The sequence below is a fragment of the Lynx canadensis genome, chromosome D3 (genome assembly GCF_007474595.2).
Source record: "Lynx canadensis isolate LIC74 chromosome D3, mLynCan4.pri.v2, whole genome shotgun sequence".
Taxonomy (NCBI): domain Eukaryota; kingdom Metazoa; phylum Chordata; class Mammalia; order Carnivora; family Felidae; genus Lynx; species Lynx canadensis.
In genome coordinates, this window is record NC_044314.2 from 9,945,907 (window position 1) to 9,970,573 (window position 24,667).

Genomic DNA, 24,667 nt, shown 5'->3' on the forward strand with positions numbered 1-24,667 from the left:
CACAGAAACAAGTGTGGGATTGTTTTTATGTTCCTATTTACGTGCCAATTTATGTTCTAGTCTTCTCCATCGATAAGTTTCTATAGACTCAGTCTTCCTCTTTTGCTAGTATCCAGAGGGAGACACCTTTAGAGATGGTGAGTTCATGTCTCTTACAAAAAGGTAAATTCTTCTCTGATTTTCAGAACTTCTCCTGTGTCTGCTGTTTCTTAAGAAATTGGCTCAAGATAAACCTTATGCCAAAAAGGCATCTTTCAGAGTGCTAGATTTTGCTTCTTTCTGCTACCCATTGAATGAAATCATCACCTTACTTAAAAAAAGAATGGGAGGAAAAAAAAAAGAATGGGAGGAAATAAATAGGAGACAGCAACCTTACACAAGTTTCTAAAAAAGTTTTGCTGGAAAGAAAACGGGGAAGTAGCTAGAGAGGACTGAACTCAAGGATTTTTTGTTTAATTGTCTAGGGAGGTAGAATTTCCTGAAGTGTTTGACGTTGATGAACATTTCCATTAAAAAAAAAAATTAGTGGGGCGCCTGGGTGGCGCAGTCGGTTAAGCGTCCGACTTCAGCCAGGTCACGATCTCGCGGTCCGGGAGTTCGAGCCCCGCGTCAGGCTCTGGGCTGATGGCTCAGAGCCTGGAGCCTGTTTCCGATTCTGTGTCTCCCTCTCTCTCTGCTCCTCCCCCGTTCATGCTCTGTCTCTCTCTGTCCCAAAAATAAATAAATAAACGTTGAAAAAAAAATTAAAAAAAAAAATTAGTGATGTGGCAATATTAGAGAGAATTCTAGAGCAATGTCTTTGAGAAAGGAGAGGATCCTGTGCAGGGAGGGAGGCTCAGGCTCATGCAGGTGCATTTCTGGTTTTTAGCAGCAGGATAGAGGGCAGAGAAAATTTATGAGCTGACATAGGAAATACAACCCAGACCTAAAAGTGAATATGAGAAGTAAGTGAGATGACTCATTTTTAGAAATATCAAGTAAAAGCTGTGCTGTCTAGTTAGCAGGTTTACAACTCCTCCCCCACCACACAATGGAGTGCCAAACCCTGAGACACTTCACTTCCTGGTTCTTCCCCTCTCCATTTCCGGAGCTTATTTTTCCTGGGCTTTGCAATGAGCATGTGCCAAAGAGCTTAAGTCTCTGTGTCACCCCAAGGAATGTACATTTGTTCCAGTCAGACTGCTTTTTGGCCTCACATGGGCAGAGGCGACTTCCGGGTAAGGCTATAGCCTCTGTAGTACTCAGCCAATGAGGAATCGGGGAGGGACTTCCCGCTAGGAGACACATTGCCTGCCATAACCAGTCCTGAGTGTGGCTGTCCTTCAGACACCTGCTCTCCCAAGAATGTTGATTCAGGTCTCACCTCGCTGGGCTCCAAGTCCCCGCCACCCTCCTTTGATTGGCGCAGTGGGCTTATTTGTCACAATGACGAGGGGGTAAATGCTTAGAGACATGAGAAGAGAGAAGAAATTATTAAATACCTATCTAGGAGATGGTAAAAGAGCACAGAATAGGGAAATGTAGGAACAGTGGTGGATGGCAGGCAGTAAGGGACATTTTGGTCCAAGTCAGAAATTCCGTGGAGAATTATCACATAGCTCATGTGAATGGGACAGAAGAAGTAAACACGGAGCAAGGGACCCAACCACCGTTAGGAGGTAGATTTTGTGGGTGATGAAGAAGGAGAATCACAAATCCCTTCAATACTCTCTGGGATAGAAGAATGGTGGACCCTTTATTGTACGTTAACGGAAGAAGTCCTAGGTGAGACGCTAAATGAAGTGAGAAAAACGCTTCGTAGAGATCTTTGTACTTGGAGAAAGCTGTGTTAATTCTTACAAGTACAGATTTGAAAATTTGATAGAGATTAAGGTGAAGAACATGGACTTGAGAGGTTTATAAAAATGATTTTTGAAAGCTGGAACATGAGCTCTTTTGACAAAGAAGGAATTATAATATCAGGTAAAGAACCCTGCAGGATTTCAATACTTTGTTATATCTGACGTCTAGCATAACGTGTGGCAAATAGACATCCGGTGAGTGTCCATTGTGCAGAGGCAGGCTGCCCCCAAATGTGCCACTTGGGCATTTTGATTGTTTTAAACAAAAGTCACTTAAGCGAGGGGCGCCTGGGTGGCTCAGTTAAGCATTCAACTCTTGGTTTTGGGTCAGGGCATTATTTCACGTTTCATGGGTTTGAGCCCCTCATCAGGCTCCACACCAGCAGTAAGGAAGTTGCTTGTATTCTCCCTCTCTGCTTCTCTCTCTGTCCCTCCCCTCTCTCAAAATAAATAAGCTTAAAAATATATATTGTATAAAAAGGTCACTTAAGAGACGGTCTTTGCAAAAAGGACAATCAAACCCTCTTCTGCTCCCCTGAAAACAGAAAATAAACCTCCCTCCTTGGACCTGGAGGTAAAGACACATCCTTATCACCAAAGTTAAGAACCTGAAAAGTAAGAAGGCTGTATAAATAACCCTTGTTACTTTTACTAATTTACTACCACACCCCCAGCGCTGCTTAGAATTCCTTACTAATTAATGCTCCCTAAGTTAAGTTGTCCGTCCTGTCAGTTCCTCATAGATTTATTGTCTCTTTGTCTAAAAAACGTAAAAACTGCCTGGTGGGGCTGTTTCTTTAGGTCTCACTTTCACTACTGAGACTCCATGTGCACATAATAAAATTTTTGTGTTTTTCTCCTATTAATCTCTCTCATGTACATTTAAGGCTAGTCCTGCTGGAAACGCTTCAGTGGCAGAGGGATAATTTTCCTTCCCAACAATAGAATAAAGCAAATAAACAAGCGAATATATCCGTATGATAAGAACAAAACAGAAGAGTCTTTTTTTTTTTTTCCCCAAAATGTTTGCTGCCCAAATCAGGTCAAGAAGTAAGGAAATATAAGTAAAACAAAGGGAGACCTTTTTATTACTGTATTTTTAGAAAAAGGAATATGATATTTTTAATAAGGCTGCCCATCTACCTTTCCTTAATTCATTCAATCCTATCCCTTTGGATACTTTTAGTGAATATATTATGAATATAGTTCTATGCGTACAATACCTGATTCAGAATATAGAAAACAGGTATATAGATTGTTCTAAATAAACGAAATCACTGGATGTGATTTTAAAATAATTTCAGTAATATAGAGATTATACTACAAACCTTGTAAAAGAAATATTAGACTTTATTTATAATCAAACTTAGACATGCAATCAGAAAAAGCAAGGTTGCAAAGACTAAAACAGCACCAGTATATATTACATAATACATTGATATATTTATGGCCTTGTTCAAAATACATGTGTCTGTGATCTATAAACATGGGCCGATTGTTAGAAGTGACCAATTACGATTTTCCATCACGGCAACTTCTAACAATTCTTTAAACTAGGTTTTACACGTCACAAGCGTTGGCCGGTTCCTGGGGTGCCTCTGTATAGTACACGTTTCTACCGGCAGCCCAGCTCTGACTGACACGAATGATTGAAAAGCTTTAATTACACCTTTCTAAGCCCGAGTGGTTCTATGACCACAACTCAAGACGAATATGTTCTTTCATCCCACAAGGACACGCTTAGGACCTCACAGACGTCGATGAGGCTTTTGTGTAAGGAGTTGCAGTGGACAGCTTTTACCTTATTTTGAACCAGAAGGGTATCTGGTTTGCTACGCTTCAGTTTGCTCCACTGTTATGCCCATGCTAATATAAAGAACTGAAACTCAGTCACCCCAGCTTTTTCCTCAAACTCCCTTAGAACACTAAGATCCTCCAAAAAAAAAAAAAAAAAAAAAAATGGCAGGCCCTAAGAGCCTTCATGAAGTAATTTTTTGCTTTAGGAAGTGGAGATCAGCTTTAAGAATTCCCAAAAGAAAGGAAAAGCCACTTCTGCTGGTTTACTCGACACCCCCGCCCCAAGGATCTAAATCTCTTCAGTGAAATGCCACCTGAGGACCCGGGCTGCTTGCTCTGAACTGTGTTCAGTGTGTTAGTATATTGTTTCCAACACTATTTTCTATCCCCCACCCTTATCCCGTACATTATGTGATTTTTCTTTTTCTTTTTTTTTTTTTTTTTACCTTATCGGTACAACCAGGTGAAATGCACTTTACTCTATGTCTATGACTATAAAGCGGTAAAAGGCAAAACAGTGAACCAAAATACTTCTTCGATGTATTTTTTATATTTCTGAAGGCAAAAAGTCGTGCAGCTGAAATAGGTTACTTATTCTTCAGCCTTAGTCTCTGACAGGCAGTCTTTTTCAATAAAACTCAAATATGGAGTTAAAACAAAGATGGGGTGCAGAGAGCATTGTAATAGTTTTCAGGATCTTTTGTCTTCTCCACTGATGTCAGGAGACCGAATTCACCTGCTCTCAACAGGTGCTGGCTAGAAGAATTGTCTCACAGACCTTCAAACAATAAAAACCAACAACGTGTACATGGATTTCTAAGCAGCTACTTTTTTTTTTAATTTCAAAAACTGTGACATGTTACTGTTACAATTCAGTTTTAATCAAGCCTGAGAAAGCCTATCTCTGCATCCTTAAGGTTTTTTCAACCTGGAAATAATCAGTTTAAACTGTGGCAAAGTTGAAAAACAGCTCTTTATTTGTGTTCCATTAGGCCCAGTTGAAATGGTCTCATTAAATAGGCATAGTTATTCAACCTCTGGAGCTTAGTTTACCTTAGAGATGGACGAGGCAATTCTTAAAGCACCTGGTTTCAGAAACGACCTGAGCTTCAAGTAAGCAGCAGTCAAAATAGCTCACACACATATACCACGGTAAAATTAAAAATAAATAAATAAAATAAAATAAAATAAAATAAAATAAAATAAAATAAAATTTAAAATGTTTACTGATCTGTGATCCAGAGCTAACAGGCCACTGGACTGGTCACGACCCAACACAAAACCAGGTGTTGTATCAAGAGAATAAACCGCAATCATCTGCATTGCTCAGAATCACTTTATTCCAATGCTTCAGAAAAAGTGCTGGCAACTGAGTTTGGGGTTTTATCTCCCTCCCTTTCCCTTGTCTCCTTTAGAGAGGTGTTAAAAAACTGGCAATGGTGGTCCAAACAGAGGAAGTGCGAATTGCCAGTGAAAAAGCCATTGGCGGGCAAAGTCTACCATGAGAGGCGAAAAGATTTGTGAGACAGCCAGATGCTCCTAGGTAGGTAGGAACTCACTGACTTGCTTACTGCACCTCAGTTGGTAGCACCGAAACGAAGAGAGAGAATTATGATGATAGCATTATTATAGTAACTCTACGGGCTATGTCAAGACAGAACAAAATGCCAAGTCAATGTCCTCACTGCGAAATGCTGCAAAAACATACTGCTATTAATTATTATTATTATACTATTATTAATTATTATTACTAGTATGAGCCAGGCACCATGCTAAAAAAATTTCATGTATTACCTCATTTGATTATCAGAACAACTTGAAATTAGGTACTATTTTAATCACCATATTTTGGACCTTAATTTTATAGAGCTACAACAATTTCAAGCTCAGTAGCAGCATCAAGTTTTAAATTTGCACCGAAGTTGAACAAAGAAGACTTTATTCAAAGCTATTGCAATAGGAGAGAGAGGTAAAACACAGTCTAAACTCAATTCCACTAAAATAAAAGGGCTGGGGGGCTTTTAAGAGTTGGGGTTAGAAACAGATCTTAGTCCAGTGTGTTTGCTACTTAGCTCTTTCCAAAGGGACGGTCACCTTTTTTTATAACTTCGTGACAAGAAATAGTTTTAGAGTTTGGAGCAGAGGATTCTCTGAAATTAAGCTTCTTCCCCCACTTTCAAACCACACAGAGACTTAAGAGGTTGGGGCACAACCTTCTTTGATGACGACATTTCAAAGCAGTGGTTTCCAGGTTCTTGAGAAAGACATTCTGGTTGTAAAACTGGCAAGAGGCTTTAAAAAGATTTACATCCCAAAGGGGACACAGAAAGGATTTATAATTACGGGTTTTCTAAAGTAACCGCTCCCCGGAAAAGGAGGTCAGAGGTGTAGAATCAGGAAGAAGTCTGCCTAAAGTTCAGTCCAACTGAGGGGAACTTTAAGGCTATCTTAGTCAGTGATCCGAGTCAAATTTATTCCTTCCCTCAAGATCCCCATCTCTGCGTGTATGAGAATCTGTAGCAGGGAAAACAAACAAAAACAACCCACCAAAAAAAATGTTTTTAAACTCCCTACTTATCCCTTTACTTCATTGAGTTTTAGTTTCCCCATTCCTAGAATGAGATTTTGGTAGATATTTAGATCTTAAACCATACCTTGTAAGACCCTGGAGGGAGGGATGCGGGAGAAAGGTTAAGGAGTTAAGAGGTGTCCATGACTGGTGAAGAAGTTCAGAGATGGGCAGGTATATCTCACAGGGCCCTTGCTTCAAGGACAGATCTGTGTATCAGTTTTGCGAAATGGACTTCTGCTTAAGGCTTCATTTAGAAATAAAAACAGGGAAGGGGATTGTCTTGGGAAGATAAAGTGTGATTACTGCTAGGTAAGATCATATTTCACATGTGTTAGATGTATAACCTATTATAATTCTCTAGAATTCTCTAGACCAGCAGAAATTTCAGAACATCCAAAGATCAAAAAATTCCAAGGACTAAGAAGAAAAAATGAGCTCTTTATTCTCCTTTATAGAAAAAAAAAACATTCTGTATAAATATATGGCCACTACATAGTCATAAACAATTCATGAAGACACGATCTATTCTCAATCCGATGTGTAATAAGAAAGCATTACTCACCTAATGCTACCCTATCCCTACCTCCACACAAATGAACGTGCCTGTATACACCAGGGTGTGCTAACCATTAATCTAAAAATCAGGCACAGAGCCATAGGAGATGGCTTTTGTCTGTATAGTGTTTTAAGTACATTTCTCCCATACATGAAATGCACCAGAACATTCTGCATAGTGGCAGCGGCTAATGAGTGATACAAAAACATTATTTGCCAGATCCTGATACACTAAGACTTTGATTTATAACATACGAAGGGAAGGGTGGCATGATTCATGATCTCTTCTAATTTAAATTCATTTATATTCCAAAGTTTTATTCATTGTGGCTTTTTTTTTACCGCAAAATACGTTCTCGAATAATTAATTTAGTTTAACTCGGCATCTCCTCCTCCTTTCAACCTTCCCCCAAACGTACTTTCTGTGGAACGTACATTGTGATGAATGCACTAGATATTTCCTCCTGGGGTTCAAGATGTCCCCAGTATTTAATCTCCTGGTAGTCAGATTTGATTCAGAAACGTTTTCTCGTAAGACTCAAGATGACAGTCAGTTAAATCTCTAGATCAGGCTCCCAATGCCCATGTTTGCGCTTGTTGCTGTGTTCCCGACACGTTTCCTAGGGCAGCAGAAAAAATCCCTTTTTTTGTGCGGCTCTCTCATGGTCTGAGGCAAGCACTTCAGCCTGTGGGAAATAAAAAAGATGAAGTTATAGAAGAAAGGACCGATTCAAGGTGAGGAGAGTAGTCGAACCCTGGGAGTCTGTAAAAATGGAGTACTATCGGGAATGCGACCTTCACCTTGGCCACCCTCATGGTTACCATCCATATTCATTGTTCACTGCCGCCTGTGGGGATGCCTGCTGGATGCATTTTTCTCAGGCTACAGCTATTGCCTCACAACAGACATACTCTCTCCACTACACCATTATGGAAGAGAACAACTTCGTGTATATATATATATTTTTTTACTTGGATCTACTAACCACAAGAAACAACTGTAAAATGATTTTTTCAAAGCTTGTAATTATATCGTGCTTTACCATGTACAGACTAGTATGTAGTCCATCCTATCCACAGAAAGAGGCATGCTTTTCAGCCGGAAAATTTATTTGTTGATAGAAACTACTTGTGTTCTGGTAAACTTGCTGTCAGGGAGAAAAAAAAAAGAATATTTAAGGGCACCTAGTTGGCTCAGTCGGTTAAGCATCCGACTTCGGCTCAGGTCAAGGTCTCACAGATTGTGAGTTCAAGTCCCACGTCGGGTTCTGTGCTGACGGCTCGGAGCCTGGATCCTGCTTCAGATTCTGCGTCTTCCCCTCTCTCTGCCCCTCCCCGGCTTGTGCGCTCTCTCACTCTCAAAAATAAATAAATAAACATTAGAAAAAGAACCACTATTTATAGCATTTGACCACTTCCATGCTGCACATTCCCACTTTGGGTGACTTGATCAGTGTATTGCCACTGAATGCGGAACTAGGAGGGCAGTGTCTACGAGCCTGAACTAGTTGGCACTCTACCAGTTTCAATGAAATGTGAAAGACAGGAACCCAAACGTATTTGTTATTTTTGCAGTGCAATTCAGGACCATGTTAGATCAAGAGACAAGTGATTACGACATGGGAATTTAATCTTCGGACTTTATTCCTTTAGATATGGTACGAAATTGATGTTCAAACAGGGAAGAACATCTTTCTGTTGTTGGCTTTTTCACACAGAAATGACTTTAATACTTGACGATCTTGGCAACATAGACAGCTATCTCTTGGAGGCAGAAGAGTGAGTGAAATTTCCGCCTGAAGGTAGAGCAGCCTTTGAGTCAATATGCATTTTGTATGCTTAAGGTACCCTTCTGACCCATTCCAGATCCTTCTGTGAGCAAAATCTCATCATCCACCCCTTACCTTAGAAAGATAGGCTTTAATGGATCTGCCTCGGGAGAGATAAAAGGAGGACTGTTTTTGACCCGCCAACAAGTTCCTACCACGAGGGACACAGTCATCTCCCGGGAGACGTTAGATCGTTGGTTCAACCCAGTGGTTTAAAGCCAAGACAACACCTTGCTGGTGCACGTGCTTTCTCAGGGGGCTCCTGCTCTCAGGTCTTTTACACGGACGTGCAGCCACCAGGGAAGAACACGTCCAGTAGAGTTGCAGCACCGTCCCCTGGAGGGTGACCTCAAGTTTCCCATCAGAAAGAGATGAGACTTATCTGATGGGAGTGTCTGGTTCGGGCCCCTTCTTCCGGGCTGCACAGATGGCGTGCTCTCCAGATGGGGTGTAAGTGTCCTGGGGCAGAGTCTGTCCTCTGCCTCTGCGTAAAGCCTGCGATCTGGGAGCCCCGGCAGCTCAACCGAGACGGAGCGAGCGTTTTTATGTGTGCTCCGAAGCCCTCTCCTCCAACATGGCTTTTTTCTTTACTTTTCTTTTTTTTTTTCTCCACAAGAGAGCTGAACCCCATCCTGCCACTCTCTCAGTGGTTCTGAACTCCAGTTGTCAAGAGGGAGAGATAAGGCATACCGTAGAGATACTGTGGGGTCTGTTCCAGAACACCCCGATAAAGTGAATACCACCATAAAGCAAGCCATATGAATTTTTTGGGTTTCCCGGTGCATATAAAAGTTATGTTTCCGTGTACTGTCGTCTTTCTTTCTTCCTTTCTTTTTTAATGTTTATTTATTTTTTAGGGAGAGAGAGAGAGAGAGAGAGAGAGCACAGAAGGGGAGGGGCAGAGAGAGAGGGGATCAGAGGATCCAAAGTGGGCTCCATGCTGACAGCAGAGAACCTGATGCCCGGCTCAAACTCGAGAACCTGCCAAGTTCACGACCTGAGCTGAAGTCAGATGCTTAACCAACTGAGCCACCCAGGCACCCCATGTTATACTGTAGTCTATTAAGTGTGCAATAACATGATGTCTAAAATATATATATATATATATATATATATATATATATATATATACCTTAGTTTAAAAATGCTTTATTGAGGGGCACCTGGGTGGTTCAGTCGGTTAAGCGTCTGATTACAGCTTGGGTCATGATCTTGCAGTTCGTGGGTTCGAGACCCCCCGTGTCCGGCTTTGTGCTGACAGCTCGGAGCCTGGCACCTGTTCCAGATTCTGTGTCTCTCTCTCTCTCTGCCCCTCCCCTGCTCTGTCTCTCTCTCTGTGTGTGTGTCGAGAATAATAAACACTAAAAAAAAAAAAAAAAAAATTATTGCTAAAAAATGCTAAACAACATCGTGTGAGCCTTCAGCAAGTCATAATCTTTTTCCTGGTGGAGGGTCTTGCCTCGATATTCATGGCTGCTGACTGCTCAGGGTGGTGGTTGCTGAAGGCTGGGGGGCTGTGGCAATTTCTTAAAAGAAGGCAATTTCTTGCAGCATAGATTGACGCATCCTCTCACGAGTGATTTCTCTGTAGCATGTGATACCGTTTGCCAAAATTTTCCTCGGAGTAGAACTTCTTTCAAAATTGAAGTCAATCCTCTCAAACTTTGCCGCTGCTGTATCAGCTAAGTTTATGGAATGTTCTAAACCCTTTGTTGTCATTCCAACGGTCTTCACAGCATCTTCACCAAGAGTAGATTCTATCCCAAGAAACCACTTTCTTTGCTCATCCGTATGAAGCAACTCCTCAACTTTCCAGGTTTTACCACGAGATTGCAGCGAATCGGCCCCGTCTGCAGGCTCCCTCCACTACGTCTCTAAACTACGTCACTAAGTCTTGAAACTTCGATTTGCGAACAACAGCAACAAAAAAAACCCATAATATCTGAGAAACACCATAAAGCTAAGTGCAATAAAAGAGGTGTGCCTGTCATCGGTACTCTGACCCCCAAACAGTCTACTTTTTCCTTCCCCTTGTTATAGGGGATCATGTCTCTGTCATTCACTTCCTTCTGTTTCACTGGGGTTTGAGGAGGAAGGAAGACAGTAGCTTTGTTCATTCGCCAGGGTTTAACCGGCTACTCTTGTCACTGAGAATTGAAACACTCATGGAACAAACATATTAAGTAAAACTAGAATTTGATTAAGCATTGATGAATACAAGCTGCTTAAGCTGTATCTGTAGACTTGTACTTTTGAAAACCTTACTCTATTAACTGTGAGACTCAGACTGTGGTACAGAAATGGCTTCATGGTAATCAGTTTGGGTGTTCTTGTTAAAGATTCAGATATAGATATAGATATAGATATACATATACATATACATATACAGATATAGATATTCATATATATACTTTTTTTTTCCAGAGTGCTTTCACACCCTTTAGCTCTCCAAGGATACTGTGAGGTTAATAACAAGTTACAACTATTTCCATTTCACAAATTTTAAAGAAATGAAGATAAATGAGTCTATGGTTTTCCCAGGCCACATGGCTAGTCATTTTCAGAGACGGAACCATCACTCAGATTTTTGCACTCCCACTTCTGTGCTCTTTTTACCCCGTCCCTTTGGCTTTTAAATAGGGCCAACATCAGAAGTCGTGGGCTACTTATACATGAACTCAGCAAATGTCGGTATATAAAAGCAATGATTCCTTGTAGATGGGCTGAGATTGAGGTGAGAGTTGTGAGACCCTCCTCTCGGACACAACACTTTAGCAGACATCAGAAAACATGGTAATCAAGAAAATAATAATTTAATGTTGTTAACATCAAAATTAATTAAAGCCAAAACCTCAATGATGAATAAATATAAAAATTTTAAATCAAAGCAAGTCAGGTGTTTGTTTTACAGTTGGCATAATGGTGCAGTGGAAACAGTCACTTGACCTTGGTGTTATTGTGTGACAGGGAGATTTCCAATCAGCCCCTGGTCCCTGGACCCAGTCAGGCCGGGGTAGGAGTCTCAGCCATGATGTACAAACAGATTTGACAATATGTGAGTCTTTATAGACAGTCATGTCTGTCGATCGTGGTGCTTATATCATCCTTTCCTACTGGGTTTAAGATATGGGAGGATATTTTGGTAAATGTATCGGTGGGGGGGGACATTTTTCCTTTTGCTTTCTGCTATAATGTGTCTCAGCAAAGCAGTGATTCACGGGTTAATTCTTGGTCCATGGAGAACTTTGGAGTTTGTACTTATATCTGAATAGCAAAGAGATCATCTCTAATGTGAAGGAAAGACTTCAGCTACCTATCCACTACAATAATGTCAGTCGCAGGGTAAAGGAATGGCTTTGAAAGCTGATTTGACTTCTGAGCTCAGCGGTGGCAATTTGGCCTCTCAGGCTCATGGTTCCTGAAGCTCGCTGGAGAAAAGGAGTGGTGAAGGTAAAACATTTTAGACACCAGGGATGGGAGCTACAAAATTATTTTACAATATGTTAATTTGGCTCACGTAGCCCAACATGGTCTGTAGATTTAAAACCTTTGTTTCTGTGAGTGGTTGGCTTATTCCTTATGCAGTTGACATTTAGATATTTTTCCACTTTAGCATAAATGATTTTGATAGAAGATCCTGCATAAGGTTTTTAAATTCTCTGGACACCCCTCTTCCAATTATTCAATTTTGCATATAATCGAAGTAATCACAGCTGTCATTTTTAGTGCCACTTTCATGAGAAAAAAAATAATTTTCCGGGGTGCTTTTTAATAATACAGAATCCCACCTCCACCCATGGATATTGGGAGTCCACAGGCCTGGGATAAAAACCAGTCATTTGCATTTTTAACAAGCACGCTGATGATTGCGATATGGTTGGTGACCCAGAGGTCCAGCTCCCTGAGACGCCAGCTCTGCGTCAAAGATTTGCTTGCAGGACACTTGTTGCAAAATGCTCTCAGGATCAGTTCCCGTGGTGAAAGAACAAGTGAGCAGAGAAGGAAGATGCCCAGTGGCCTCTCCATCCTCTGAAGCTGTGGGTTTGTGATGGTTCCTCAGAGATGCTACGATCACAATACAAGTCTGGGACCCTTTTCTCCCTCCGCCATCAAGCAGTCATTCTTTACAAGTTGCTGTAGAGAAGGGCTGACACTATACAGGGCTAGGTGGCTCTTAGAGGGGGCCTGGACAGAGACCGACATCACATTGCCCAGCCAGCACTTGGGCGGGGCCACGCAGCAAATGCTGAATCAGGGACTGTGGTCACAGGAGATGTATTCATTTTTTTTTTTTTTAATTTTTTTTTTCAACGTTTATTTATTTTTGGGACAGAGAGAGACAGAGCATGAACGGGGGAGGGGCAGAGAGAGAGGGAGACACAGAATCGGAAACAGGCTCCAGGCTCTGAGCCATCAGCCCAGAGCCTGACGCGGGGCTCGAACCCACAGACCGCGAGATCGTGACCTGGCTGAAGTCGGACGCTTAACCGACTGCGCCACCCAGGCGCCCCAGATGTATTCATTTTTAAGCTAGATAATTGGAGAGCAGGCCCGTCATCCTTCAGCTATCTCTTGTGATCCACAAATAGGAGGCTACACATTCCAGAGTCCGGCTGCAATATTGTTGGATCTCCATGACACTGGGTTCCTGAATGTTGACCTAGAACCAATACCCTGAGCCAACCTGCAACAGAAATGTAACACAAGCAAGAAAAAGCTAACGGGTTTCAAGCTACTGGGATTTCAGTATTATCTAGACTAACCTCATTAAAACAATGACCAGATTTCAGTTATACAGTAAATCGCATTGCATTGGTATTACCTGGTGTGATATTTACGATTTGACTGAAAATACACCTCAAGGCTCTGAGTAAGTTTAAGTTTGTAGAAATGCTATCTTGGGAAAGGAGATAATAATCCCCAGATTACAAAGGGGGAATTTTCACTTCTCTTATCTCTTATTGGACACCGCTTTGGATACCCCAACTCTGCCATCTACTTTAAAAAAATAAAGCATTTTCCTCTACTATACTGAAGACATGATAAGCACAAACCATATCATTATGGTGTCCCATATAAGGGGAAATACAACTTGTAAAATACAATTTTCCCTGGTGCCAAAAGGGAAGAGACTTTCCAACTCTCCTCTTGCTTTGAGAATTTTCTGCAGAAAATTTGCAATTGTAAATATTTTCTCTGTCCCTCGGAGATGCATGTAACCTTTTTCAAATAGTTTAATGTCCCTCTTGCCTGTTTTATAAACCAGGAGTGATTTTGAGTGAGGGCCTTTGAGGCCATCTCTTTGAATTGTAAACATCAAGGAAAACAACACCCCGTTCCTCTTGTCTCTGTGGGGATTTCACTTAAGCACCTGACTCCAAGTCTTTGTTTTGCACATCTTCCAAAATCTAACTGGGATAGCCACCGACCCCATATATCAAGTGATCACACTTAATCACATAAGGCTTGATGGTACCCGGAGACTGCCTTGAGAGATCTCTCAGACTATTTGCTTAGGTTCCATTTAAAAAGTCACTGTGTACTTCAGCGACACGATTCTTGTGGTTATGACAGATAATTAGTATCAACCTGCATTATATTTTTCCAGATGAAATATTTGGTGCTTACGTTTCAGAGTATAGAAATATAAGGGTGACATTGACCACTCAATTCACATGTACTGGTCTAGTCTCATAGTAGTGCCAGGAGGGGAAAAAAAAAATCTTAGAATTGTCTGTGAGCATTTGTTTCACTTTTTTGTGAAGGTAAGATGGCCATCTAGGGGCACCTGGGTGGCTCAGTTAGTTGTGTCTGACTCTCGATTTCGGCTTAGGGAATGATCTCACAGTCTGTGAGATCAAGCCACACATCGGGCTCTGTGCTCACAGCGTGGAGCCTGCTTGGAATTCTCACTCTCTGCCTCTCACTCACTCTGTCTCTGTCTCACAATAAATACATTTTAAAAACTTAAAAAAAGAAAAAGATGGTCATCTATCCAGGCTTAAGGTGGGTGCAGTGTCCGTGCTTTAGGGAAAGTAGCAGGGTGGGGAGATTTTTCTATTGGCTGGAGGGCACATCCTAGATCTTTGGAGCTCTCTGAGGCTCAAAGATGTCAAGGCATCATTTAACATTTTAGGTTTTACAATACACGGTCCTAAGTAGATAATTTAAATTTATTTGTCCTTAGGAAGGAATTAAGTTTTTTGAATATGTGGTGTATCTCAAAGAAAGTAACTGAAATGAATTGGTTATGACACATACTTTAAACCAGGGAGTTTTTTATGCTCTGTTGTTTATCATACACATTGATAAGACAGTTAGATGAGTACACGGACCTATTTAGATACATGTACGTGTATTTTTGTATGTATGTACCCATGTTCATACATGCAAAAATGAATACACTTTCAAACACTCCAAGTAACAAACTAATATGATGTCAGTGCCATTTAATTCTAGTTGGGGATCAAAACAAATTGTGAGTTACCTGATTCTTGGTCAAAGACTTTTGAAAAATTGGCTGGATCAATCAAATCATGATTTCTTTCTGAGTATTTGCAAAATTTCAGTACTATTACAAAATTACTAAAGTGAAAATTTATTGAGGACGGTTAGCCACAGACATTAACATGGGAGAAGTATGCTTCTAATGCAACTGGCTTTAAATCCACACACACACACACATTCTTTATTATATATAAAAAGAGGTTTATATTCAAAAATCATTATTTTGTTTTGGATGAAAATTTTAAACGTGATAATTACCAAAAATTCGGTTATGTCAAGGGAAACTTTTACAAAGTTTACTGTAAAGTGTATGTAATTTTGAACAATAAATGTATCTCAATAGGGCAACTTCTATTGGTAACTTAGGCTTATGTGAATGTAATGTTTTATTGCATTCAAAACTTTGAGGACATTTTTAGAATGAGGGATACTGTACATTCGGTTTCAGGAACATTTCACTAAGATCCCCCCCCCAAAAATATGAGAACAAATTAAATAATTTTTCCTTTTGATAGAAATTTTTGTCTCTGTACCAGTAATCATGGGAACACCTGTTCTATAACAAACAAAATATAAATTGAATTAACCAAGCCTACTCCTTTTTAGAAAGCAATATGCTAAATCTGTAGCAAAACCTTGAGCTCAATTAGGGGAAGAATTAAATCTTTTTTTTCCTGACAATTAAAACAAAAACTGCTTCGATAATTTAAGAAAAAAATGGAAAAATGAATATGAAACCATAAAAGGAAATTGTGTTATAAAAAGAGAGTAAAGATCTTGGCTGTAGCAGCCAAATTCCAGCATGATGATGCATTCCTTTTGGCAATCGTAACATCATTTGGTTACATATGTGAGCCTTAGAGCCTCCTGGCTTATGTTTTCAAGAGCTAGAAAAGGATTTGGAATTGAAACGAATTGAATCAGGAAATGCGGTGTAATTAGTGTTTGATAAGAATAACAAAAACTTAAACAAAATATAAGAAAATAGGTTATTATGAGTAACAGGATAAAATATTAGGCATTGTCAAGAGTTATGAGTTTATGATCAAATATAAATAAGAATGAGGGAAAACAAAATCAAGTTCAGTATGGATAATGCAGTGATAGACCCTAGATTAAACAGTAGTCCTCTTCCAACTGAGAAGGTCATTGTACTTCAGATACATCCCGGGGGGGAGAAGCCACAGTGACAGCCGGAGAAAGACCAGTTCATGTGGTCTAATCAATGGTAACAGTGGGTGGTCTAGGATTCAAGGAGGATAGTCCCAATTCCCTCTGATGTGACCTGTGGATTCAGGGCCTATTTTTTTTTTACTAAAAAACAAAAGACAAAGTTGAGTTAGAACAGGAAGCTGAGAATATGTTTAATTTTGAACAGAAAGTCCAACTTAAAAGCTAGCACATAGGTAATCAATCTCTTTTTTAAAAAATTGTAGAAGCTAACAAAGTAGCAGAGACTGCTCAGAAGTCTTATCCATTATAGGGCAAAATTTCTTCAAACTCAATACTAATGTCAGCATCTGACCATTGCAGATATCAAAATACAGGATTCTGACATACATTTTTAATGGCATAATTCTACCCAGGATCCTCTGTACTTTGAAATAGAGTAAAGGAATTGATGTTATCAACAGCAACTCCCCTTTCTAGATGAGGACCCAGTTATCACCGTAGCTGAGTTATGATAATAACACGCTTTGCAAAGACATGCATGTCATATTTAAAGACTGTTGGCCATGAGGGTATCAATTGCAAATCTAGCACTTATCTGCTGATTTTATTAGCCAGACCTTCTACTCAGCTTGTATATACCTTGTACACACACACTCCCACCCCCAACACATGACGCATAATATACACATATAAGAAACCACATTACATATAGCATTGTGTGACTTCATATCAATATATATTTATATATTTAAATGATTATATATTATATGCATGAATATATTCCAAGTGTCATATACATAGATAGAAAGATAATAGATAGATAGATAGATAGATAGATCTCCAAACTGATCCTAATGTAATCTCAACTAGAAAGAAATTGTGGCTTTTATATTCTCCTATTGTTTTCACTTGGTAAACAAGCCCTTAGGGATTGTTTCTGAGACAACACCTTCATCTGAGACGCCAACAGCCTAATTGTAACTTATTTTTACCAGGGGATTACCTGGCAAGTTATGTTTCCCTTCCAGGCTGTGTATTTTTTTAAACCAAAGGGTATCTTTTTCCTTTTATGTTCCACACAACCAGTAAAGCACTAAGTGCATACGAGAACACAAATCTGAACTGATAGAAAGAAGGAGGCATAAGAGGAAGGGAGACAAAGGCAGGGTAGGAGGCTTTCGGGGATCTGTCTCTACTCTCTAGGGCCTGCGAGATACCAATCTTCGCTAGTCCCTAGACTAGAATAAAACTGAGGAAGAGTAGGAATACTTGGTGAAGTTTCTAGGAATCTCAGAATAATAGTGTTCAGTCTCTCATGACACAGAGGAAGGAGAAAGACAACAGAGTATCAGAGCCAATAATTTCCTCATTGATTAAAACATAACCTAGGCGGGGCGCCTGGGTGGCTCAGTCGGCTGAGCGTCCGACTTCGGCTCAGGTCATGATCTCACAGTTCATAGGTTCGAGCCCCCCGTCAGGCTCTGGGCTGGCAGCTCAGAGCCTGGAGCCTGCTTCCGATTCTGTGTCTCCCTCTCTCTCGGCCCCTCCCCTGCTCACGCTGTCTCTCTCTGTGTCTCAAAAATAAATAAACATTTAAAAATAAATAAATAAATAAATAAATAATAACCTAAGCTGTTTAGGGGAGAAAAAAAAGAATCTCTCTGCAAGGTTACATCCCTATGCCACAACCCATATGTCCCTATTTCACATATGAATCTTCCAAATCCTCATCTCCCTTACTTGTAGTTTTCTTCTCACGCTGATGTTTGGGAATTGATGGGGTAAACATCCACTGAAAACTCTAAAACAAAGCCTCACCTTCTCTAGTTCCCTGTTCGGGAGAAAATGTCCTCTCCGGATGCGTTCATACTTGCCTTGTTCAAGAGTAATCACTTACCATTCTATTTGAAAAACAACAACAACAGCAGCAACAACACTCTAAAAACAAGCAAGCAAAGAAAAAAAAAAAAAAAAAAAACCCAGAAAATAGGCTTGCAGGGACCAACCCCAAGCAGCAATATGGGTCAGCGGACTTAGAGACAACCCGGATTAAGCCCTAGTGAAACCGTGGATTAGACTCAGGAGCATCAGACATCACAGGCATCGCAGCCGCCAGCGTGGGTGTGCTGACCTGTCAGGAGGGATTCCAGTCGACCTGGGAACGTGGTTGTGTGCTTTTTCCAGGCAGCCACAGCGGCAAAGGGCTGAGGTAAAAATTTGTGGGTCTCTGTGGGATATGATTATCCTTTCAGGGCCAAGGATCAGGAAAACTTGGAGAACAATTGTCGAAGAGTAGACTTCTGAGTTTTTGTCTGTTATAGAAAAGCTTGTGCACATCAGTCTCCTTTGCATAGTAATGAAACTATGTGATATACTGTGGCCAGTCTAGTTACAGGGAGGTATGTTCACCTGCTTGATGGTTCAGTTTCTCACCAAATATTGGCAGATTATTTGCACAAGAAATTTTGCTGGCGATTCTAAAGGATACACAGTAAAGCACACTTATAAATTATATTGCCTTCAAGCTTGTGACATAAGAAATGATAGTATATTTCTAACTAATATACACAGAAATAGATACTAACCATAACGGAAGCTAGATCTACGTTACTATAGTGAGTCACGATTAAGGCACATGGGAACTCAAACAAGGATTCGCTAGTTTTCAGTTTAGAAATAGAAAATGAAGTTTGTGGTAAAGATGAAATTTGAGTTAGAACGAGGTGTCTGCCTTAGAGTTTAAGGGGGAAAAGACACCTTTGACACAGAGAACAGCAGGAGAAAAAGCACACAGAAAACTTTCCACTTTGGATTCAAAATAGCCTGTAGTTCAGGACGACGAGTGTCTGCGCTTAAGATAATGACAAATTATGAGAAAACCACTTACATGGGTTGTTGGGTTCAGAGCATGGAAAAATGACGAATATATATGGGCATCATTCCATAGGCAATGTGGAGTCATTAAATAATGTGAACAAGACAGTGATTTTCAGGAAATACGTCTGGCAACCATCTCTGGGAACGTATGCTCAGCATAGGGAACAATGAGAGAGGAAGACAACAGTCGGGGAGAGACCGTAGCCCCCAGGGTTTCTGGAAGGAAGCAGGGAGAGTGGCAGGCTGATGAATGAGAGGCCTTTGGGAGAGAAAACAAACGATATCCTGCAAGTCAACAGGGGTGGAACCGAAAGAGAAAATAGTCAAAATGATGACAAACAGCTAAATGATGGTCCAAAAAGAATGTTTTGAGAAGCAACAGATTCTGTCAAAAGAAGTGTGATGTTCCTGAGAGATAGAGATCTGTCACGCCGCAGAAAAACTCCAAAAGGGGGTTCCATTTGATTTGTTTGAAATTAATTATTGCTTTTGATCAAGGAATTAAGAGCCCTATTTGCAACACTGTTGTCATTGGCTTTCTGACGTTGAAAAATAGACCTTATTTTGTATGAATTGTCCTTAAGATTGGATGGAATCAGTAGGCAATAGCAAGTTTGATTTCCCTTCTTCTTCAGGTAGAAATTCTCAACTTCAAGAATGGATAGATGCATCAAAAGTACTCCTGGGCAAAGATTCCAGCCAGTTTCATGAGTTTTGTTGTTCCTATTTAGGTCTGTCCATTTGGTTGCATAACTGGTGAAGATTCAGTCTGAGCAAAGTGAATGCTGATCTTTGGAAGGCATGCCGAATTATTGTCTGGAATTTGCTTATCCACGATCCCTTTTCTCTCACATATTGCTTGCCCACCAATACCATGTGCTTTCATGCAGTCTTTGACCACCCAGCTCCCTTCTCTACAGGGCTCTGGCAGGCCCTGTGTTCCCCTAGCACCTAATACTCTGGACGCTTCCTAGGTACACGTCTCCTCCAAGTATCTACTGTTCTTGCAGGCTACTAGGGTCCGGCTTCCTGTGCTGTGAGAATTAATTACAAGGTGGCCAACCAACTCTAACCACCTACCGATTTAAAAAAAAAAAAAAAAAAAAGGAGACTGAAAGAACATATCCCAAAACATTCAGACCAGTTACTGCTGGGGGTGAGAAAAAGAGGGTGTGCAAGATAGGATGTGTGTGTGTGCACGTGCATGTGCACTGTGGGAGCTACAGGGAGATGTGAAGGCATAAAGCTCAAAAATAAGCTCGTGTAAGAACATTCAAAAGCAGCTTAAGAAACAGAGGAAGGGGACAGAGGCAGTATCGGTAGAGCATGTGGGTAAATTCACAGGCTTGAGATTCAGAAGTGGGGCAACCCTGTTCTAGATCTCACTGAATCTGTGAAGTGTAGCATGTTACTTAAACTGAATAGTTTGTTTTGCTCTCTACAACATTAGTTAGATAAACAGCATGAATTCCCATTTTCTTTTGGGAGGATGATTAAATTGGACGATAGACATGTCATTAGCTTTTATCTTTATCGTGGTGGATTGCTTTGACATTTCTTCTCTTCTTTGTCTCATGGTGAAGAACTAGTTTTGAGTTATTTGCTCCCACGAATTCTCACCTGTGCCAGATGGTAGTGAGATAGTCAGAACTGTCCCAATTTTTTGGTAAAATTTTCCACTCCAGAACAGAGCAGAGCTAATTGGCTCCTAAGGGATTTCTTTTCCACAACTAAATAATTTGTCCGAGTGCTGTGGTACTTATTTTTATTTAGAAAATAACTCATTATGCATGCTCATTTGAAATAACCAAGATATAAAACTATGTTGTATACAGTTTATGTTGTAAAACCCTACTGGTCTGCACATATCTTTGTCATCACCCAACACATGTCATGGGCATACGAAATATGCATACATTTGTAATATTGTAGATAAAATTTTCCACTCTGCAGTTAGCCTAAATACTATGCCATGGATACTTTGTCCATTTTTCTGTATGTTCGATGCTGTGGGAACCACAAGAAAGGCTAAAGTCTGAACTTTCTTCTTTTCACACTGCCCCATCACCACCCGCCTCTCTAGCTGCCCTGCTTCCTGCCAAAGATCCAATCAATCCCAAGAACCTGTTCTCTATGGACTTCCTCATTTTTTTCCCAATGCGCGTTCAAACTCATAAACACATGACCTGACTTGCATGTAAGGTAGTTTTTCCCCCTTGTTTTGTAACAGTGAGAGTGTACTGTGCATACACATTACTGTCTGTAGTTTTCCCCTGGGTCCGCTGGTATATTTCAATGCATTGTTTGCAATGACTGATTAATCTTCCATTGTCTGAATGGACCGTATTTATTCAACAGATTTATTAATGGACTCTCATCGTTTTGAATATTTTGCCTCTATTAGCAATGCTGTGATAAACATTCTTATAAAAGGAGTGCTTCAGGAAAATGTGTTCAAACTTCAAGGGAGAGTTTTATGGAAAAGTATTTTGGATAACCTGGTAGATACACAAGGTAAAGGAGGAGACCTTTGTAAGGTAAGTAGTGGTCAGTTTCAGGAGAAGAAATGTGAACAGAGACAGAGAGAGAAGTAGACCCTTATGCTATTCTAGCTTGGTCAGAACAGTGGTGATACTCAACTGGAAGACAAAGGAAAAGTCAGGCAATAAGAGCAACATGAAGAAAGACGGGAGACTTGTATATTTGGGGCACGACTAGTAGCTCATGAGAGTGGGAGTAAGTGAAAGACACAAATAGACAGATTTTGTTGGGTTGATATGCTGATTGTGTTGAGTAGAAAGGTAAGGAATTTGGACCTTCTGCTGCTGCAAAAAGGAAATGAAACACACGATGTGACTTTTGTTTTATGAAGATTAGGTTCTCATTTCAACAAACATTTCCCAAAAGAAGAAACCCAAACTAAATGTTCTTATCAGTTGTCAAAGAAATGGAGAGTACACCAGGAACACAGTTTCTGTTTCCCATGGATAATACATTGTAAAAGTATAGCAAAGCAATGAATTTCCTGCTGTTAGAAAATGAGTCACTATCTTTCTATAATGCAAATTAGCCATTTATACCAATCGCCTGAAAACCACAAACTCTTTCAGTCAGTAATTCTCCTTCCAGGAATGTGACTTAATTAAATAATTACAGCTGTATGTAAAGATTTAGCTCTAGATTGTCACTTTTTTTAAATAATAAAAAAATACGAGCAAACCAAACATCTCAAAACGGTGAAGTGGTAAAATAAATTATGGTGAACTCAAATAATGGAATATTCGGTGGTTTAAATAGTGTTATACAAGATTCAATTGTATAAAATAAATGTAATATACTGTAAAGTGGGAAATGAGTTCACAAACATTTTAGCATTAACATTTAAAATATAAACCTAAGTGAAATAAATATATATATATATATATATATATATATATATATAACATATATATGCATCTGTACTTGTACACATGTATTCATTTGTGTCCAGGTATATATATTTACCTCTATATATTATATATACTTATATACATGTATACATTATATTTATATGATATTATAGAGAAAAACCTGGAAAGATACACATCAAATTAACTTCTTTTCAGGGGTGCCTGAGCGGCTCAGTGGGTTAAGTGTCTGACTCTTGGTTCCGGCTCAGGTTATGATCTCACGGTTCCTGAGATTTAGCTCAGAGCGTTTGGGCCCTGCTTTGACAGTGTGGAGTCTGCTTGGGATTCTCTCAATCTTCGTCTCTCTGCCCCTCCCCTGTTTACTCACACACTCTCTCTCCCACTGTCTCAAAATAAATAAATAAAAACTCTAAAAAAAATTAACTTCTTTTATTTTTCTTTGTGATTCTTTATAATTAAGATGTATTCTTTCAAAACCATAGAGAAACAATAACTACTAACCATAAATGCACTTTTTTTAGTTTTTAAATGTTTATTTATTTATTTTGAAAGAGAGAGAGACAGCACGAGCAAAAGAACAGAGAAAGGGAGGGAGAGTGAGAATCCCAAGCAGGCGCTGAGCTCTCAGCACAGAGCCTGATGTTGGGCTCAGTTTCACAGTTTGTGAGATTGTGACCTTAACCCAAATCGAGAGTCAGACACTTAACCCACTGAGCCACCCAGGTGTCCCTATATATGCATTTTTAAATGTAGATATATAAATACCTCCCCGTCCATAGTGGAAGCATGTATTGGGAAGAAACTAAAGGTGAGGGACCATTTAGCACACTCTCCACATGACAAATAATGGTAACCTGAATTAAGTCCCATTAGGGGAGTTGAAAAGGAGAAAGAAGTAAAAGGTATGGGAAGACAGTGCCTTAAAAATAAGTTTAATTTAAAATTGGTAATAGTGTTGCACGGGGGTAGACTGTAGCTACATCTGTGGGGAGCACAGCATTATGTATAGAGTTGTTGAATCACTATGGCATTCACTTAAAACTAATGTAACATTGCGTGTCAGAAATACTCAAATTTAAATTTTTTTTTTTTCAACGTTTATTTATTTTTGGGACAGAGAGAGACAGAGCATGAACGGGGGAGGGGCAGAGAGAGAGGGAGACACAGAATCGGAAACAGGCTCCAGGCTCTGAGCCGTCAGCCCAGAGCCCGACGCGGGGCTCGAACTCACGGAGCGCGAGATCGTGACCTGGCTGAAGTCGGACGCTTAACCGACTGCGCCACCCAGGCGCCCCAGAAATACTCAAATTTAAAAAGAAGCATAAGATATGAAATAAGTTAGCAACTTAAGAATTGAGAAAAATCACAAAATTGCTTTAAGTTGTAGGCCACTGGAACAAAGACTTTTCCATCCAGTTTTGTCTAAGTATGGTATTACATGACTCCTATACCTCAGCTCACTTTTGGTCTCGACACCTCAATTTCCATTTTGGCTAAATGGTGGCCTTTGTCATTGCTGGCAATACCTTATTTTTCACTGACTTTGTCCTTATGCCTGAGAACATGTCGTTGAATCAGTGGGGTTCAGACCAGTTCATGCCAGTGGTGTATTTTCAGGCTCTTACCTGTTCCTGTTGGGCCAAACTTAATAAACCTTCATATGCTTTGTTTCCGAAAACTTTTACCCGCATGGTATGGGTTGCATTGTATCTCCCCAAAAGAAATGTTCGAATCACATGAAGGTGACCTCTTTTGGAAATATGGTCTTCGCAGATGTATTCAAGTTAAGAAGAGGCTTAGCCTAGTCCAATGTGACTGGTGTCCTTATAAGGAGAGAGCACTGTGTGAGGACAGAGAAATGTTTTATTATGACAGAGGCAGAGATCAAGAAGGACCCAGCTGTGCTAATGACTTGATTTTGGATTTCTACCCTCCTGCGCTGGGAGAAAATACACTTCTGTTGTTTTAAGTTACCCTGTTTGTGGTAATCTGTTGAGGCAGCTTTGGAAAACCAATTCAGCACTATCTAAATTCTAAAGTTATAGAACAAAGGAAAACTAAACACCCCAAATTCCATGAGGAAAAGAATGGTATCTACCTTGTTTA